We start from the raw sequence: 20,600 nt of genomic DNA, 5'->3' as shown, positions 1-20,600 counted from the left end.
GACCTATTTACCAAACAAAATCGCTTCCGTCTGTCTGCCTTAGATTGTTCAATTTATATATTATCCATAATTTATTGTAATAAATTATATTAGCCTGGAGTATTCGATTCAAGGTGCGACTCGGTGTGTTGGCATTTTTTATATTTACTTTGCCCACGTGTGTTAAAGAAACGAAGGCTGTTCGCTGATCTAATCTCGGTCAGCAAAAGTATGCGTACGTGTTGGGTTCAATTTTTTATTCTCCTCTTTATTCAATGTTATTTAACGGCCTGGCAAATTAACAATGTAACACGTAACTGCTAAGTAATTAGTATTTAAAGCAATTAACTATACACTGCAGATCGAGAGATATAAATCAGAAACTGGGAGAGAGACGCCGAGCAATGTTGACCCCGAGACTTGCGACGTTGTCCATAACGGTGGAAAGGTCTAGCGGACTATGGAAAATTAAATGAAATCAATTAAATAAAGATACATTTAATTATTATACCGATATGGTGAAAACGGTATAGAAATGGTTCGTCGGCAACGGTAGGATTGATTGTACCCGCATGCATTCCTCTTGTCGAGTTATGCTGGTTGTAGATTAAAAAATGGCTTAATTAATTTCTGTTTAAAGTTTTTTTGTTAATCTCGAGGCAGTATTGCAACGTAAAATAAACATTACTTAAATTGTATTCGAGTTGCGTTTTCGTGTCTGTACCGCTCGTTGATGTCTTCCGAGAAACGTTCAACATCGCTTGCTGCGAGCTTTTATTGCATGCTTTTTAAGCTCCATTTGCTTACTAAATAATTATTACACAACATATAAATCAACTTTATAGTTCATTTATAATATTTTATAATAATTTATTTAATTTTATGATACACTAAAATGCTTTTATGTTTATTATTAAAATATATTTAATGTTAAGTATAATTCGCTCAATATTTGTTACTAAATCGTCTACTAACATATTTTCAAGATACTAATACATATTTATTTCACTTAAAAACTTTATTAAGTTATATATAATTCTACACAATTGTATATACAATATGTATACACTTGGTTATTATTTAATTAAGCCCTGATAAGGTAAAAAATAAGTATAAGGTTTTGATAGGCGTTTACCGAAAGATGCTTATGAACAATGTCAAATGTTCAACACTGTCATATATGAAACTGTGGGCGTCTTGGGTGATGAAAAACAGAACAGGCGCGAGATTTCTTTGCAATGAGAATCAATAAACTTAAGGTTTACCACATTAATTATTATTTATAAACAAAAAACAGGGGTACTCTAAGTCAAAATAAAAAATAGAATGCTTTTTATTTTTCTGATATATCTAAATATATAAAGCATATTGTAGTCCTATTTATTATTATTTATATAATCTCAACTGATTTATTAATATCTAATGATAAATAAATAAGTTGATATCGTAAACATGCAACTCGGTGGCAATGCCTACTTTATATCGGACACTTTTAGTCCTAAGCTCGCGTGTGTCATCGTATTTCTAAATTGGTTTGCGTGTCTTGGAAAATTGACGACACTTTAAGTCACTTTACCAACGTTTAAGCCCCTCGGGGCATTTGTTCGGTCGGTGTGTCTCGGGGCACGTTGCGTTATTCCCGAGACGCTTTTTTAATGTATGCGAGATCACGCCATCGTTGCGCCGAGCCAGTCTGTACCTACCGGGGATGCTGGGCATCTTAAGTCATGCTCGCTAGCCCACCACGTCAAGGCAGTCTGGTTTTGCCCATACAACACACTGACGTGACTTACCCATTTCGAATGCATCCATGCAACATCCGATTCGATACAGAATCCTCTTTCTCTCTCTCTCTCCCTCTAAGACGTCATTATTAATTCTACGATTGCGTTCTTGACCTCGCACAAATGATTCAACCTCTCTTTCTTTATATTCATGCATTATACAATTATAACATGGATGTTATGTAATAAACGAGAAGAGCTTTATAACGCTTTATTGGTTGTCAGTTGAAGAAAAAAAAATAACTACATAAAACGTATAAAATGCTTATTCACTTTACATACCATTCTATCGTGTAATTAAAAGTGATTTTAATAATATTAACAATAACTAAGAAACAGTAGAGAATCTTATTGATTTTTACAATTAAAAGTAATTAAAGTTTAAGCAAAACATACCCTATCGTCAAAGCTCAACAGAAATATAAAATTAAAATCTCAAAGTAATAACCAGAAATATAATTTGCAACCATCTGTGAACTATTGTGTCAATTAATATTATTTATATTGAATACCTAGGTAAAAATTCAATATGAATTTTTATTGCTTTTAAATATAGAGATAGAAATTATGATTGCTATTTAATTATAATAATATTAAAAATTGAGCTAGGTAGTGCATAGTTTATTGCATATTGATTGTAAGGTGTAATAATAATATATAATTATTGAAATAAATGTCACGAATTTATAAATTTGTTTTCAGTCTAATGTTTCATTACTTAATCAGTGGTTGTTGATTGTGTTAACTTCGTTGTAACACATTGGGCTAACGAAATATTTACAGTAAATAAATAATTAATGATAAGCTTTAAATTAGCAATAATACAACAATACAATTTAACCGACAAATATATCTATATCAATCAATGATAAATATAAGATATGAAAGCATTGAATCATTTGTGGTCAGATAAACTGTGAAATAAATGTTTATGACTTGATAAAGCCCGTACGGTCACACAATAACAGTAATAACTATTCTAAATGATTTTTATGCAGCCACAAATTATTTAATACGGTTGATTTTTTATTTTAGAACCTATAACTATTATAGTAATAATAATGAGTTCATTTAAAAAGTTTATCATCAAGCTCTATATACCATAGGTGGATATTATTTTTCTATTTTGATATTTGACTGAATAGGTCTTGTAGTTATTTTTTATTAATTATCGTGTTTTTTATTAGAACATAAAAACAACTATTTTTTTTATTGAAGTGACATGTAAACACATTAAAATTCTAATAATAATCTTAATATTTAGTAGTGCAAATAAATAATGCCTATATTTAAACACACTTATGTTTTACATATATGAAAAAATATAAAATATAAATTAGTATTCCTATAGCGAGCTAAATTTATTATAGGTAATTTGTATGTAAGGTGCTACCGATACCTGTAATTAATTACAATTTGTAAAGTAATTAAACGCGCGCGGCGACGACGAGGTTATTAAGGATCGAATTAATTGTTATATATTTTAATAGTTTAAAACTGTTCAAGAATGCGTTTGCGATAATTACACCATCAATCATATCGATAGCGTTGATTAAACCTTTAGACATCCGATGAAAATAATCAAGAAAAATATTACAAAACAAGAACCTTGGAGTAGGTGCATGTTATTGTGATAAATTGGGAACAAACTGTCATATACATTTTTTACAGTAATTTGATACCATAAAAAATGACCTCACCCATTGTCCATTGCCAGGTCAAGTGTTGCAGCGAATTATTTTCGATGGAATGTTTTGCAATAATTGAATATAAGTGAAGCACAATAAAAGCGGGTTCATACATAGGTCAATGGTTGTCTCATATGTGTATAATAAAATATATTTATATCCATAATTTATGCGTGCATGGAGCAACGCGCAATCTATATGTTATGATATCATGTAAAGAACGAACCCGCACGTAAGGATTTCTTTGGATTGAAAATAAATAAAATATAAAAAATCGATACACAAAGGTATTATATATATTTTTATTGTTTATCGTACGCGATGGTATTTTATAACCGTTATTATGTATACGGCAAAGCATCGCGTTTATATTATATACATAATATAAATACACTCGTAAAATTCTGCTCTGTAATTTTCATGGCATGAAATAAATGATTTTTCCAATTTATAATCATTTTTTAATTTCAAAATAGACATTAAATAAAAATTCTTACATATACTTATTTATTATTGATTATACTCTACCGCTATATATCAATAGCCTTTAATGGAAATCGGCTAAATTATGGGTAGAAATTACTTATTAATCTCACTTTGATACATATACTAATGTGCAATAGAAAGAGGCCACCTAATACAACTATACTTTAAGAAAAATTATAACGTTTTTTTATATATATTATTTACTCTGTATAAACCTTAAATAGTAGAAAATAACTTTATAAGTATATATTATACTATATAACACAACTAAAATTAAAATCATTTATGTCCACAATTTAAATGTAATACGAACTTTCTTTAATTTACTAATAGTTTCAAATAGTTTTTGTACACTATCACTTGGAATTTAAACAAATTTATTTTAAAAACTCTGGATTTTTTATTTATGTATTGTATTGTCTTTTTAGGCGACCCTTATCCAAGTGTTTTCATAAAAGCTTGAATATATTAATCAGGGCTTTGGGGCGGTTAATTGATTTATCGCTTATAAGTGTCCCAAAAAAATTCAATTATTTTGTATATATGTCTAGATCATTATTGTAATACATACATATGTATACTTTAAATATTAACTAATACAAAAAGGGTCTCAAAAAAAAATACATTGTCACTCAAAATATTTACAAATGTTGTAATACAGTAAAAAAAGTTCAATTATAACTAAACAATTTTTTTTGTAAAACTGTTTATTAAAATAAAAATAGCAGATGTTAAAAGTATTAAATATATATTTAATATATTACTGTGAAATTTAAATGAACTTGAAAAGTTGCCAATTACAAAGTCCTTCTTCACGAATTTTTTTATAATATCAATTTAACATCATTCTAATCAATAGATTACTTATTATTTACAATTAATGGTTTAAATTATGTATATAGATTTTTAGTTTATACAATGTACATTCTGATTAATAAAATGATTCTGTTCAAGAGAAATTTATTTGTAAAAAAAAAAATTAATAATACAATTTTAAATCCATTTATCTAATATCATTAAAATTTTCAGATCAATTAAAATCAGTTTTGATGATTTTTTCCGCAGACATTGGTTCATTTAAAGATTTTCGTTTCATATTTAGGAAGCTGCAAAGAAGGTGTAGTATATAAAAAAAAATCTTACGTCTCAACAACTATTTTGAAAAATAACTGATCATTTATTAGTGACGCAAGTTATGTGGTTGCGAATTTTAAATCTAAATGAAAAAAAAAACATTTAGCAAGAATAATATGTGCTAAAAACTTACAAATAATAACTCACATTCCATAGCTTTGGATGAAAAATATGGTGCTACAGATATAGTCCAACTTCTTTTGAGGAATTGACAATGAATTTAATATTACCGAAGAACGGACTTTTCCAGTTTCACTAAAGGGCAACTTTTTCATATATGTATGAAGCAGAAAAAGCAACATTAGCAAGATTTTACTTATCCATCAAATGTTTGATGGTTGAAAAGATTAGCGAAACTAATATACGACGATGCAAAAAAGATCAGTAATTTTCATTTTATAAAGTAGCACTGCATTCTATCATACATCAATAAAGCGACGTTAAAAATTGTCAATATTATAAACGTTGTCATTACAAAATAAATTCAATAAGAAAAGTTAAATCAACATTAATTTCAAGTTTCTGAATCTTCTTAAAATTATCTACGGAGACATTTTTATGCAGTAAAATGTAAAAGTAAAAGGAAAACCTGCACTTGACTTTAAAATGGCTGATTTAACATTTCTATGGCATAGCACGGCTCATTTAATTAAACTACACACATCTCTAAGATGAAAATCAGTTAATGAATTGAATATTTCAAACAGAATCGGCATTTTAAATTAAACCAAAATTTAAACTATCTGAGAATATTGGAACAATAACACAATTCGCTTTGAAATACTGTCAGAAAAAAGCCATATACTATATTTGCTATTTTATTACATGTTTTTAAATGCAGATTTTAAAATTTCAGAATTTCTCAGTTGACTGCAAACTTGCAAATATTATGCTTAGATTAAAAATCAGATATGTAACTTTGTTTTTATAATATTGAATATATATATAAATTTAAGATGTTTAAAGTTATATATGTGCGTACTCATCTTGTTAATGGTGCACGACTGTATACACGTAACGTTAACCGTTTTTATATTAACTATAGTTCATTGCACCGGCGTTTTTCGCGTAATTTAGATAAACGTACAGCGCATCGGCGACGACCATAGACGATAAGGTACTGCGCCTTGTATAGTGACCTGCGAAGTCCAATTAAAAAGCGATTTAAGACTAGTATCCTCACCACGACAACACCTGGTTAGCGAACGACAAAAAAATAAGACTCGAAACAAAAAATCCATATCTCGCACGAAGACCTCTCAGCAGTGGGATTTTATTTTTTTTCCGCCGCGCCAATTTTTCGCAAATTCTTTGGACATATGGCTAGCGAAGAGATTAACAGTCGATTCAATTGCCCTTTAAGATCTTACACGCTATTTATTCATATATGTACATGTACGTAGTGAAACATAATATCCATTGAATATAATAAGAACGACCCGCATCGGAGTACTGTCTGAACATTTTACGTCATGTGTTGCGGTCGAAGCATGTTATAATCCACACTTTGATAAGCAGTCTCTTTAAGCTTAAACACAAATGTATATAATACATTACAATAACATCGCAAATTATAAGCTCAAAGGGATAAAAAAATAACATATGGTGTGATACAGAGGCATACAATAAGAATGCGCATTTCAAATAAGACAACGAATAGGTTGTCTGTTTATTTTTTTAATTTTTAGAACATGACACTTTGTTAATAGTAGATTCCGATCCGTGGGAATCGAACTAAGCAGATTCTCCTAGGCGTATAAATAAATAAGAAGCACGAGAAGAGCGATTTTCACATGGGTCTGCGGTACAATGAGACCGCATGGAAAATTCATCGCCGTTCCGCAGGAAGTGACAATCACATTGTACTCGCTACGAAGCGACAAATCGACGTGCCAGCCGATAAAAGATTGACAATCGCTGGCGGGTGCATTCTGGATGCGTTTCCCTTCAGCGAACCGACATGTTACAAGCCGATGCAACCGTATTGAATTACAAGTACTTTCACAAAGTGCACATCTTGGAAACAGGATGGATTATTATTATCATAGGTTTTTAAAAAAGCTTTTATTAGCATTATCTATTTATTAAATATATCAATTATAAAATAATTGAGAATGAGATTATAATTATTATTTTTTGTAGGTGAAAAGTGTTAATTGTATCATTTAATACTAAACAACTTCACGTGAAGGATAATAACTGTGTGAATTTATTTATTCATTGAAATTAAGAAGCATTAAAATATTATAAAATATGTATCTGGTTCTTTTCAAAGACATTTTTTACCTATTCATCCTCCTATTTTATTTTTTTTGTAAATCTGCAAAAAAGTTATTTTTAGAAATTGTAATATTTTATTAAAACGTTTTTTATAATTACAGGATATTTTAAAGATATGATATTTTCTATGATCAGAAGTAATTCATTATTAGAGAATTTTCAATACTTATATGTACTACCTAGCTTGATTTTAATTAATCATCACGACATTTATCCGTGAGAAAATATAGTTAAATGTAATCTGCGATGATCGATGGGTATTATAATTATATAAAAAATACTAATTCCGATCTATCCAAAAATATTTTAATCTAATCTTGGTCAGTATTTTATTTTATAAAATAACCTGGTCAGAATAAATATCAAATGGTTTAAATAAAAATAACATAAGGTCAGAATAAAAATAATTAAAATAATTAATGCTCATAATTATATTATTCAGGGTCAGAATCAATATCAAATGGTTAGAATAAAAATAACATAAAATAAAGGACGCTCATTTGAATTAAGAAAATATAACATTATAAATATAAATTATTTGTTTTAAAAATATCTTATAAAATATTTCGCATGCACCAAAACGGTTGGACAGGCGTGTGAGAGCGAGCGTTTGTCAGAAAATTTAAAACAACATGAATAATCTTCAACGAATCTATTTAATTATATGCAGGACGCAAATATATTCATAGAAACGAACGAAACGGGAATAACGACAGAGCGGCATTTAAGAACACGCTTGGCATGTTGTGTTGACATCTGACAACGTTGCGAGATCAACCAAACAATTTGGGGCTAAAATACCTTGATAATAATAATGATAATGAACAGCTGGCATGCTTGTAATAACATTCAGCGTTACAGCAATAACAATAATATACAATAACACTATTGACAACTAAAAAAAAAGATTCTGAATATCTGACCATCTAATATTTATTCTGGCCGACTAGATTCTGACCTTTGAAGTATAACTTCTGACCCATGCAGTATAAATTCTGACTAAAAAAATACGAACATATAATATATATTTTAGAGCAGCATAAAATTTTACTAGCGCCAATCAGTTGCATTATATTTTCACTAGTAACAATAATATCTACTGGTGAAAATGTATTCGAATATAGTTTCACTGAAACGTCAATAAAAATATAACTTCAATTACTGTAACATACACACTGAATGTATATACATATTATATAACCGTTCAGGCTTTTATAGATCAAGAGCCCAGAATAACGCTCGCCTGCTTATCCTAAAGTTAAGCTGAAAGCAATTTTATTAACAAATTGATGTTAAAGACTTTATGTAAAATATGTGTACGAGGGGTGGCGACCGTTCGAAAAACAAGACGTTTTTCAAAAGAGATGATTAAGGTGATTTTTTAAAAAAAATTTCAATCGTTGTTGCTTCCAAATTTATTTTGAATATTGATTACTGCATTAGCAATGAATCTGTGCTACCTTAATCGCATGAAATTGACACCAGAGGCACCCCATCGACGTCAACTTCTAGATAGCGCGTCGCCGAGGGTCTGCGCTCCGGATTATGTGCTCCGAAATAGTGTCCCTAAGGACGTGTTTAACTAGTCATATTTTCTGCTCAATTTTAAAATAGTTTAAATAGCTTCTGTTTCAGTGAACCTACGATTCTTAAAGAGACAATATTCATTGTGAAATCTGTTGAAACTTTTTGACTGACGAATTTTTATCAATCGAATTTTTATCAATAACAAGTGACAAATAAATAGAAGTAACAAATATTAAAGTGGTTTATACCGAGCGCAGATTACCAAACACAATAATTTTATTTTAGTTTAAATTTTGTATAGGCAAAATACTATGCAAAAGATTAATTATCGTTGCACGTTTGGGAAATGAATTTTTTGATGCGAAAAATAAGTGCAGAACAAAAATTTGTGTTAGTGATTTTTTTGATTTTATTTATTTAATGCGGCACATATTATATTTTTAATTTTCTAGCTGTTTTAAGTGACTTAAAATTGTTTGATAAATAATGACAAACTTTAGTGCAGGATCTAGAAGGTCGCCCACGACCATCTTCACCTTCAAGGCTAGCATCTCTAGCACAATTTTTTTAAAAACAAAATTTTACCGTTTGTCAACAATACGTACACCATAAGCATTTTTAATTTACCAGATGCTGCTTTACCACCCGTTTTGAACTCATACAAAAGATTGCCCCTATTTGCTTATTTTCTAAATTTTCGTCCATAACCTAATTTAAAGCACTCAAATCATTTACACACAATCTGCTGAATAAATATTTTATGAGAAACGTCTCTAAAAATATGCTGATGCTATGCTTTCGATCTTTTCGGCTCTTCAAGGGCCTCTGACATCTCGGCACATCTAGGCACATCTCGGCACACCGTCACAAGGGCTTTCGCTAATTGAGCGTCGTCGGCTCGTGGCTCTCAATTAAAGTCGGGCCCGTGCAAGATCGAAGAGGCTCTTCTGCTCTCGAGAATGTGAGTTTTTCAAAAAGGCCAGCCGTGAGAGCGGAATGAATAATGTATGAGTCGCGGACGCGTTTAGAACAAATTACATGGGAGGAGAATGAGTTACTTTAACATTGCGGCCATTACTCCGCGGCTGGGGCTAATGTCAGGGCCGCTTTGCGGCTTACTATATACACGCCACAATTAACCTCAATATTCAATTTCGGCCGATGGATATGGGGAAAAGTGAGGATTTTGCACCGCGCCGGCGCAATGACCCGTGCCGCTGAGATGCACTTGGTTCTGCGTGAATTGTATAACAATAAAGTTACTAGACTGATTCGTATCGCTTGTTGTTATACTGCTATCGAAACAGCTTCACTTATAGTATGTTATTTACTAATAATTTTTATCGATCATCAAAGTTATCTAGCTAAGAGTAATGCTGCTATACCACTCGTTTTGAACTAATACAAAAGATTGCCCCTATTTGCTTATTTTCTAAATTATTTTAAAGATAACTTTAATCGATCGTTACTTATTAGGCTTTTTTAAAAAATTCTAAATTAAAGTAATTTTAATTATTCTATAAGTGGAAATAACAAAAATATAAATATATTTGGTTCGAATCTTAAGTGTTTTTTAAATATTTTCTAACGTGTCTGGGAGATCAAAATTAGTGATTTTAATATAATTTAAATTTTTACAGATCATCACAGGTTAAATTTTCCTATATTTTTTCAATCTCATGGATGAATATCGTGATCAATAATTAAAATAAAATTGAACTAGGGCGTGTACTATGTAATTTAAAATGGCACTGATTTCAGTCTGGTGTCTCACTACTTACTTAGTAGTACTAGACATTAGAACAATCAGTTACAACGGACTAAACACATTCATGTTAAATCCGTTGTAACTCATTGTGCTAATTTCTACCATGTTGCATACGAAATATTAAAAAAAAGAATTAAATAAGTATGTTTCTAACGCGACTTTCTCAATTTATTGTATATTCAACCATGAAGATTTAGAGATACAATTTACTGATTGATTAAATAAGAAACGCGCCATTACTTCGCATGTATAAGCAATATAAAAATATTTCGAATAAAATTTTAAGTTGTATGGTAAATACTGAGACAAGTTTATATTAAGTTGCAATGATTTATTTATTTAAATATAACCTTTAATTTTAAGTAGTTCATTGCTATATATACTAATAGGAATTACTTTGATTGAATTTTAAGCAAATTGTTACATTTTATAAATATTCATATCATTATAATAGTACATACATATATTTGATTAAATTATTTTTATCTAAATAGTTGGGCGTTCATGTATTATTAAACATATTAAATCAGTGTATAATGCATGAAGTTAATCCCAAATTCTAAACTTATTTAATATTTTTATTCATAAATATAGAGATAAAAATAATATATATGTATATTGTCACTTAATTTAAAATTTCAACATTTAACAGCATATTATCTGATTTCATAATTTAATCAATGGGTTTTTTATTAAAATACAAAAATATTTGATAGTAACTCGTAATCTAAAATATATATATAATTTATAAATATATCTTAAGAATATCATATGCAATATTTTTATTTCTATATTTTTTTATGACGTCATATGTGAACGTTTAAATCTATATTATTAATATTAAATGAACCAATTGATACTTAATAATATAAAGAGAATTTGTAATACTTACAGTATTTTGTTTTGTTGTCATTCACATTAAAATTTAAGATCTGTTTCTCGTCCTGTAAATACAAAAAGTAACTGTTAAAATAAAATAATAATATACAATAATGCGTTTAATTATATTAAATATGATTATAATAAGCGTAATAAGTTTATTTAAGTTATGTAATAATTTAAAGTACAGATAATGATATATATTTAACAATATGTTCAGCTTAATCAAAAAAATCTTTTTTTAATTACCGTCGAGTAATAAAAATTATACATTAAAATTTATTTCATAACACACACATTAAACACTTTTATGCCAGCTTGATAAAAGGTTTGCCGCGTATAATTAAGCTTTTTAACGCCTCTCGGTTAAAATTTAACGGCATTCACCGCCAAAATATTATAAAATATACAATAAAAAAAACACTGTATTAAGTGCGCATTTTATAGAATGGTTGCATTGATTCGGTCTCATTTTAATACAGCAATTATTTTTAATAATGTCGATTCGAATAGAGATTAGAGCTGCGTAGGTGCATGAAGAGGAGTTCAATCTCCGTCGTGGGAGAGCACGGCCGATTTAAAAAAGAAATACACAAAAACGTACTCCAAGAAACAATAATATAATATACATACAAAAGCAGCTTTGGAGAAAAAAGGCATATAATTTGCACGCACACTTTCAAACGGAAAAATAATCAATATTGCAAAGGTAAAGTTTTATAATCATAATAAATTTAAATTGAAAAATAAGGATAATGTATATTAAAAGCTCAAAGTTATAGGAAAATGTATGTTAAACAATTTCATTTAAACATCAGCAAATCAAGAACCCTGCTTGACGTACATAGGCTAGTAGTTAAAACAGAAGTATGGAATTTATATTATTTTAACCAGTGAGTTGATTGAGATAGAGAAACAGCATGATGAGTATTGCATATGCTAATCAGGATTTAAGTTAATAATATATGGCGTACTTATATCGTTATAACGATCCTAATAATGCGAGTGAGCCCTGTAGTGCAATCTCAGACGCAGCTTGATTTTAAAATACCTTTACCTTCCTGCATCACCATTGGACCGTTGGATTCCAATATATTGGTTATGATGTTGTCAAAACTTTTCAATATCTACTAACATCGGAATGCAAGCGATTTACTACTATATTTGACTTAATATTTTCGTACACATAAAAAAATAATGTTAATTGAATTTACACTTCATTACATTATAACTATCTTTGAAATATTTCACTGCATCCTTCCTAACTATCGATTTGTAAAGTATTGCAAGAAGTAAGACTATTCATAAATTGAATTTAGCCACAGTCGTCCGATGGCGTTGTCGATCCATCATCAGCTCTACCAGAACGAAACCTATGCTCATCCGCACATACGGCCTCCGGGTAATCCAGCAGCTTTGCTAATGAGTCTGACAAATTGCTTATCATTTGTCGCCTCGGCTGGCCAGGACTACTTGAGACTCGTGTTAGCCATCTCTTAGTATGTGCGGTACATAGCGAGGAATCTATAACTCAGATTAATGTCGTCGCTATCTGATTCGCATCAATTTGTCGCTCTTAAAGCGGGCCTATCCGTTCTCACGATCACGTGAAACTTGAAATGGAATTACAATTTAAGCTCATTGGCTAAAAACTGAACCCAAATTAGAAATAGATGTATGTAAAATATAATTATTCAATTCTCGTGCTTTAATTCAAGCCCACGTAAATATCTACCCAGATCTAATAACACGATCGATTAATGCAAGTGCAAGTCATTAGAAGCGACTTTCGCCGGCTTCGATTATAAATTGCAATCATTTATGCCTACCATTGAGACGTTGTAGCAGTGTGGACGTGTGCGTTGGCTTCGAACATAATTGTCGTCCATTAAAATTGCATTTGGATTTTAATATAATTTATCTGTGTGCATAAGTATGATATAAACTAGAATATCTTCAATTTAGATGTTAGTAATAAAAATAAATTTAAATATTCTTGAACGTAATCTATTTTAAAGGTCGTTTCTGTTATTATCGTAAAAAGTGATTTTATGATGACCTTACTTGCGATTGCGAATGACTTGAGAATCAAATTTACGCAATTTTTATCGTTGACCTTTTAATAAATAATGGAACCATATACTCGAATAATGTAAAAAAATAATAATAAAAGAAGAGCTTAAAATCAAAGACAACAATATAAAACCAATAAAGAGTGAAGGATGTTCAATACGAGTAACTTTTTTAGATACCAAGTATGTAAAAATATTATTACTGTACACAAAAGCAAATACCTTTTTAGTTTTATTAATTTCTAAAACACTATTATAATGCATTTTATATGTTTCCAAATGTATCCAATTCCACATGCTAATAAGCATGAAATAAACCTGACATAACAGACATATATATGTATGCTAATTAACGATATTATCCAAGTACATACATATATGTAAAAAAATAAAGGATACTTGCAATTTTTTTTACATATAATTTTATATAAATAACTAGAAGTTATATTTATTACGTAGATACTGTTTGAGAAACGAGTAAATGCGTTAGGTCTGACGCAATCTCTATTGATACTTAGCAAGTCATACATTTTTATGACGTTTTTAACTATATTTTTAAATTAACAAATTCAGATTAAAATAATAAGTACATATGCCAAAATTTGATTTATAGAAAAACCTTAGGACAGAGACATTTCAAGAGTTAATATAAAAAGCTCTTATACTATTCAGCCATATTTTTTACAATAGCACAATATATATGTAATAAAAGGCAACGCTTATCAAATAAAAAAATAGTGGATCAAATCCAACATACGCTATTTTTATCTATAAATATAAATAATGGTTTAATGTCTGATATAATTTTATTAACCATTATTTTCCTTTACTTAATAAACCATTTCACTATTATATAATCGCCTATCACCTGGTGACAAGCGACGAAAAATAAAAAAAGGATCAAGTGTGTTTCATTACAATTTTTACTATACAACTTTTAATGAAATATTGGTTATTGAATATTATAGCAACATGAATATCACTTAAACAAAGGTGTGTATAAATTATAGGAAAATAATTATGTATACATATTATATTACTATATATTGTGATGTTTCGTGTTTCGAAGTCACGGGTTCAAGTCTCATCATGGCAATAAACTGATATGCATTATTCCCCCGTGATAAATTAATTGTGGTAGTGCACGCGATTATGTCGAGCGGTGAAGGAACTTGTTTATGTTTAATAGTAAGGATATGCAATAAATTGAAAAGCTGTAAAAAATGCTCAGATTAATGCCTCTTATTTGTGTTTTGTAAGAAAGCGATATATCAACGACGCGAAGCTTAGAACGAATAACAAAAGTGGCTCATCATTCATCAGCACTTATAATGGTATTCCTTCATAATCGAGTCCGTCACGTAAATAGGGTTGTCAGTCCCTTAATGAATGGATTCGTCATGGGATTTGAGAAGAAGATTTCAATATTGAACATAATAATCCCGATAAAAGATATTTCACTAACAAATTACCATTAAAAATTAAAGAATAATTATTAACATGGATTTTAGCGAAGAGCTTTTTCAAGAGGACAAGAGTCAAACTACACGGAAATCAATTTACCGCAGACAGTTCTTCAATGTTCGACAAATCTTCAATTCAATGAAAAAAATACAGATTTTAATTCATGGAAATTTTAGTACAAACCAGCGCTGCAATAAATGTATAAATATAGATCAACAAGCAAATCTGTCACAGGAGATCATCGCAATAAAATGCTTTGTATTTGATAGGGTATGGAAGGAGTAGTATACTAAAGACTTTTTTAAAAGAATTACACAAAAACAGCTGATGTTTACTGTTGGCGAAATAGTAACAAGACAATGCTAATCTCAAAAAAATGCTCGTTAAGGAGATAGTTTGAAAACTTTATTAGCATTCAATGTATTCTCTTTAAGATCTCAATATTTATTGCTCACTTTAAAATGATATTCATGGTATTATATTAAATACTCATGAATAAATATAGAACTGAATAGAAAACTGGTTCGTGTCAATAAGGCAACGGTTTTTTTACCGGATATTGTAAAACTTCCCGAACATTGACAATAAAATAATTGATAATTACAGAGATTACACAGTATATTATTTTATTATTATATATACTTGCTTAATCAATAAAATTGTGAACAAATTTACTGTTTAATCTAATTTATCATATAAAAAGTTGGCAACCCTAGAAGCGAAAGTCCCAAGACAAAAGCGGTATGGGTAGTGTCGTAGAATTGTATTACACGGCTTAATGCGGTAGCTCATGACTTGGAAAAGGACTCGGGTCGTACGTATATATTCTTGAAAAGGGAAAAAGATGAGTTGTCAAGCCGGTAGTTGTCCGGTGCCCGGGGTAGAATACATAATGTCCCGGTAGGTGAGAGAGTTAAGTAAATGATGAATACGCCGAGGATGGCTTTTCCCTGTCTTGCAATTATGTTAATTCTTACAATCACCACACGCGAGCCGCATGCGAAGATACGGCGGTACAGGGTGCTCGCGAATTATATAATCATCTCTGAATCAGACATCCAGAGCGCGTTTGCTGTAAACGGTATCATTTAGGGGAAAAATGGTTCATTCGCTACCGCTGTGCAGAATTTATTAAGTTGCATTATATACGAAGTAAAGTCATTTTGAACATAATAATGTTATAATAAAATGATTGTGTACGATTACATCGATTAGCTTAAAGGCCGAAAAATGTATTAAAATGGCTCTAATGAGCAAGTCAAAGTGGCAGCATAAAAAATGTATGCCATTCAATTTTTTTTCAATAAAATAAATTCGTTGCTCAGATGATAATATATAACTTTACATTTTTCATTAACGTATAATATTTAAAATGAATTACGACCTGTATATTTGATATCAGAAATGTCATTTACTCCAATGTCAGTGTCATAAGTATATATATACAACTAGTCTATGGAACTGGTGTAGTATACACTCATCCCTTGATTAACGCGGTAGATACGTTCTAGAAAATATTGCGTAAATCGGGACATAAAAAAAATTGTACTAAAACAATCGAATAGTATTTACGTGTGCTTTTTAACGTTTCTTTATAAACTAAACGAGACAAATCTCCAGTACTTCAAAAAGCAACTCAAAACACTGCATGGGCAGTAGGAGAGGTTCCAGGTGTAGGTGAATTGCAAAATGTGAGAGTAAGTTAATGCATTTAACAGCATATTAACAGCGTAAATCGAAAGATAAGTGTAATAAATAAGTATTTATTAATGAATTAATATTTAATTCAATATATTAATTTGATAATGGTTAAAATTAAATAATTTAGATATTATTAATTTAAATAAAAATATTTTATTAAAATTATAATATTTAATAATCAACTAATTCCGATAATATAAACACAATAAAAATTAGAAAACATTGAGGTTCGTGTGAGATTAAAACATAATCTTAGACTCACACCATTGTGCTAGTCATGAAGATAAGAAGTAAAATCATAAAAATAAAACCGTTAAAGTAATCATATGATAAAATGTTGATTTTAGAATAGTAGTTAATATTAATCTGGAGTTAAAGTAACGTAAAAATATATAAATTATTCTGATTTTAAAAGATGAATCTTATATTTACTTATTAGATCTATATTTTTACGTATACGTTGAAGAACCCATAATAATAAAAATGGTTGATTTCAAAACCATAATAAAAGAACATGCTTTCTTGATGACACAGTTACAAATTATTTATGCAATAATTTTATATATATTATGTGGGCAAGAAATCACAATAAATACTTTACATACTAAAATTAATTGTTAAAAAACTTATTTTCTGGCATATATTTTTTAATTATCGAAGAGATTTTTGTCATTAATGCAATACATAAATAATTTTGAAATAAATATAGATTTAATGATTATAACATAAATATTAAAATTTATTACTAAGAAGTTTTTCACACATGTTCAATAATTATAGTTTCCCATTCACTGTTTTCTAATATAAATTTGCTACATTGTAAGGACCACTCACTGACCTTTCCTCGAAGAAAATGTATAATACGAGACGACATAAATATAAATGTATTCAGTACGTGTCATATGAAAGCTGTCTCTTATGCAAGCTGAATCGGTATTACAAGAGCTCCTTGCTCACGGCTATTGCCACTGTGTCCAGGCAAAGATCTCATCCAAGCTCGCATGGCAGCAGCAGCAGCAGCGGCTGATCGGATTGGTCGTAAAGTGGTTTTGCACAGACCTCATGACATCCGATGCTTCAATAACATATATACACACACAGCTGTGTATATTAGGATATTTATTAAGGTGCTTCTGCCGGACAAGGCTGAGCACGGCCATCACAAAACACCATTAGCCCAAGTGTTGTGGTTGCCTATACGTATATGTATGTTACATATAAAATACGATTTACAACATTTATTCATACGAGTTGTGTATGCAAATGAAATAATGAAGACGTACGACTTTGTGCTAATGCTTTAGATTATTCGCAATTAAGTTATTATTTCGATATTAGTGCTCGACTTACGCGTGTGAATTAGCAATTTCATACATATGATACAAGCATCCGAGACCTAAATATAAAATTATAAATGTGCGAATCGATCTTATCTAAAGCATGACACTTATTAAGATAAAATCGACTAACATTTTTTTTAAATATTTTACCTATTAAAATAGCATTTTACTTTAAAACTACAAAGAGGAACCTATACTCATGCAACAAAAATTGTATTTTACTAGTTGTAAATATTAAAAAGTAGGGGTATAAAAAAAGTGTTTAGAGCTTTTCAATTTTTTTTAATGAAATGCTATATGGCAAGTATATGATAATATAATAACTTATGCGTCAAGCATGATTTAGTGAAAGGTTCACGATCCTATAAATGAAATCTAACATTTATTATGCATCGTGTGTCATCCTATTGTTTAGTAGCGGCTCTAGACTTCCTCTTTTTATATACTACATAGAAGCGATCGGTTCTAAGACTTTTTATTTGATAAAAATCATGCGGTCTTTCAGTGATTGCCTTTGAAAAAAAAACAATAGAGCATTCCTACGATGGAATTTATCCCGAACAAATCGATTATTTATTTGACTTCAACATTAGATTTATTGCCGTATAATTGAGAATAGACACATAAGGTTTTGTATAAGACGCGGTTGATTTAAATAAGGTCCTATTTTTAGAATATACTATTTAAAATATTATTCGGTTCTGAATGTATACAAATGTATGTTGACACAACAGAAACTAATAGATAAGTTTAGCAAGGAATCAAACTGGAATTGATTTTTTGCATTAAAATACCAATAATAATTCTGAATAACAAAAACATGAGTCTACTTATCAAAAAGCTTAAAATTAAACAATATGTGTCATATTTAATTGCAAAAAATAAAAAATGCTCTTGCACAATCGATAAAACACGGATCAAATTTTCTGTTCTTAAAATTGTCGGAAATAGAGGAAACAAATTGCTGAAATATATCTGTAATTTGGTATATATGTTTTGGACCAATTCATTGAGAAAATTAGTATAGTGATTTTTCCCTCTTGTAAACCATTGATTAAATACTACTAAAACAACTGTTAATGTGCTCTAACTAATAAACTAATTATTTTCGGTACCTTCATTCCCGGGCACATCAGTTATTGACAGCAAAAACTTTTCCTCCAATATAAAAATCAGCCACATTCACGGCTATATCGAATTAAAAAAATAGCACAAAATACAGTATTATTTTATTATTAAACAGAAGCAATATTTTAGTTTGGCAAATTTTATTTTTAAATCAAAATGTCTTTTAACTTCTACAGCTTCTTTTGATATACACTTTTCATAGATTGCAAAAATAAAATATCTACTCTAGCATGTTTTTGTCTGTACCTATTTTTTATGTATTTATATAAAAAAAACATAACGATATATCTATTTTATACAATATTATACATATATCGTTATTTCAATAACTAAAAAACCATATAAGATTGTATTCAAAGTTATTCGATCAATCACCCAGACACTGCTGGGCGCGATGCAACGAATAAATAACGTATCAATTACGATTGCTTTGCAATCATCATCCTTTAGACGAGCAATTTGCTGCCCAACGTTACCCTTTGCAACGAATCAATCATTGCCTTAAAAGAAAACTTGAATATCATCAAACACCCAACGGACAAGGAGCGTTCAGCGCCTTTATTACCAACTCCTATTTCCTATATTCCCTGCAGAATTAAACCTGTTATAAACATTAAGGGAAGATTGTTAATCGCATACAACTATAGTCTACTTCAATAAATATCAGTTTGTAATCATCAGAATGAAACGGCACAAAATTTAAATAAAATTACTGACCCTCTAAATAAATATTAATTTTTTTATTCCTCAATGTTACAATGAAAATATACGTACACCAAGCTCTATTTATTATTTATGGATAATTTAGTGTAATTTCAGATCATTTCCATCGTACAAAAATGCATTCGCTAATATAATGGCTTTCTGTATGCAACAAACGGCTTGTTCGGAGTGCCCGTACCTATAATCAATATAAGAATACGTTTTGTTAATTCCCCAGTCAGTCACTCAGTCATTTCTTTGTCCTGGCAAATGCTGAAAAATTCCAAACGGCCCATTGTATGCTAAGCAGCCGAGGCCTCGGGGTGTGTTCCTTTAATATATGATTTTTATAAAATTATTATCGCCACATTTCGAAGTGCATCTGCATACTAAAAAGCACGACTAGCGTCGCGTGCATCCAAAGGCTTCATAGGAGACTTCCTCGAAGTCGTTTGGTTTACGACGTCGCATTTTCGCGATGAGTTATTCAATTAATTCTATGCAAAAATTATGATTATTAAACACGATGGTGTGGTGTAGGTTTCAATTTATGTATACAAAATACAGTGTGATACAAAATAGTATTCATCGCAAGAGATTAAATTATTAATCGTTGCAAATTTTTCATATTTTCCTTGCGTCTAAAAATGCTATTTTTTTCAAAATTA

The 20,600-nt window shown here is 29.7% G+C and overlaps 1 protein-coding gene across 3 annotated transcripts in view; it reads right to left on the bottom strand.

The window, feature by feature from the left end:
• The window catches only part of sano (CABIT domain-containing protein serrano), a 199,921-nt gene that overhangs the window by 44,671 nt on the left and 134,650 nt on the right, over positions 1-20,600 (bottom strand). For all 3 annotated transcript variants that reach the window (XM_088192723.1, XM_088192725.1, XM_088192722.1), the window contains one exon: positions 11,539-11,590. The gene's annotated coding sequence lies outside the window, so the exon portion shown is untranslated. The remainder of the gene's footprint in view (positions 1-11,538; positions 11,591-20,600) is intronic.

The sequence above is a fragment of the Plectrocnemia conspersa genome, unplaced genomic scaffold, assembly GCF_051122295.1.
Source record: "Plectrocnemia conspersa isolate PC_06_02 unplaced genomic scaffold, ASM5112229v1 ptg000009l, whole genome shotgun sequence".
Lineage (NCBI taxonomy): Eukaryota > Metazoa > Arthropoda > Insecta > Trichoptera > Polycentropodidae > Plectrocnemia > Plectrocnemia conspersa.
Note: the sequence above shows the minus strand (reverse complement) of the source record. Positions and strands in the feature narration are given on the sequence as shown.